The sequence below is a fragment of the Bison bison genome, unplaced genomic scaffold (genome assembly GCF_000754665.1).
Source record: "Bison bison bison isolate TAMUID 2011002044 unplaced genomic scaffold, Bison_UMD1.0 scf7180017864386, whole genome shotgun sequence".
In the NCBI taxonomy this organism is placed as follows: Eukaryota; Metazoa; Chordata; class Mammalia; order Artiodactyla; family Bovidae; genus Bison; species Bison bison.
Window position 1 is genome coordinate 741,222 of NW_011494958.1, and position 1,489 is coordinate 742,710.

At 41.5% G+C, this 1,489-nt stretch overlaps 1 protein-coding gene across 1 annotated transcript in view; it reads right to left on the bottom strand.

Annotated features, from left to right (window-relative positions):
• LOC105001957 (olfactory receptor 10T2-like) overlaps positions 1 to 1,489 on the bottom strand; it is a 24,022-nt gene that overhangs the window by 1,952 nt on the left and 20,581 nt on the right. The window lies entirely within an intron of this gene.

A 1,489-nucleotide genomic window follows, 5' to 3' on the forward strand; every position in this document is an offset into this window, starting at 1 on the left:
GTTTAAAAAAAAAAAAAAACGGAAAGAGGGACAGAAATGAGGCCATTGTGGGACCACCCTGGTAGTCCAGTAGTTAAGAATCCGCCTTGCAATGTAGGGGACACAGTTGTCATCACTGGTTGGGAAAATAAGATCCCATATGCTGGGCAGCAGCTAAGCCCATAAGTGGTGCAAGGCAACTTCTGAGCCCCAGAACTCTGGAGTCCCAGCGACGCAACTACAGAGCCGGCAGACAGCAACTACAGAGCCCCCACACAGCTACGAAGATCCCACATGCTGCAACTAAGATCCAATGCAGTCAAATAAATAAATAGTAAAAATAAATAAACAAGAAACGAGGTCATGGTTTTCCTAATATCACACATCTAGCAGCTCTACAATAGACAAGAAAATCATAGGTGTGGAAATAACTTGGATGCCCATTAACAGATGAATGAAAAAGGAAGACTGGTATATATACACATCGGAATATGATTCAGAGATGAGAAAGAAGGAAATGTTGCCATTTGACAATATGAATGGACTTTGAGGACATAATGCTAAGTGTGATATCAGATAGAGAAAGAAAAACACTGTATGACCTCACTTATTTGTAGAACATAAAAGTCAAACTTTAAAAAAAATACATATATATATAGGTGGGAGTTAGGGATAAATAGTAAAATGGTCATTACCAGGGCCTGGGAGGTGGGTGGGGAATTGGAGAGATGATGTTTAAGTATACAAACTTGCAACTATCAGGAAATAAGTCCTAGAGATCTAATGCATGGCATAGTGAATATAGACCAGTTTATATTATAAACATCGAAGTTGCTAAGAGACTAGATCTTAATTGTTGTTCAGTTGCGAAGTCGTGTCTGACTCTTTTGTGACTCTTTGGAGTGTAGCCCTCCAGGTTCCTCTGTCCATGGGATTTCCCAGGCAAGAATACTGCAGTGGGTTGTCACTTCCTTCTCCAGGGAAACTTCCCAACCCAGGGATTGAACCCAGGTCTCCTGCATTGGCAGGGAAGCTTAGATCTTAATTATTCCCACCATAAAAAAGCAATGATAATTATGTGACATGATAAGAGATGCTGCTAATGGCTACAATGGTGCATCTGTGCCAAGTCGCTTCAGTAATGTCCAGCCCTTTGCAACCCTGTGGACTGCAGCCCTGCAGATTGCTCAGTCCATGGGATTCCTCAGGCAAGAATACTGGAGAGGTTTACCATTTCCTTCTCCAAGGGATCTTCGCAACCTCAAGGTCGAACCCACATCTCTTACATGTCCTGCATTGGCAGGCAGGTTCTTTACCACTAGGGCCACCTAGGAAGCCTGGCTACAATGGTAATTATATTTACAATATATCAATATAGGATACACCTTAAAATTACACAGTCAAATATATTTCAATTAAAAAAAGAAAAGAAAAGAGGGACATCCCTGCCTGTCCAGTGATGAAAACATCATGCTTCCACTGAAGCATGGATTTGATCCCTTATCAAACA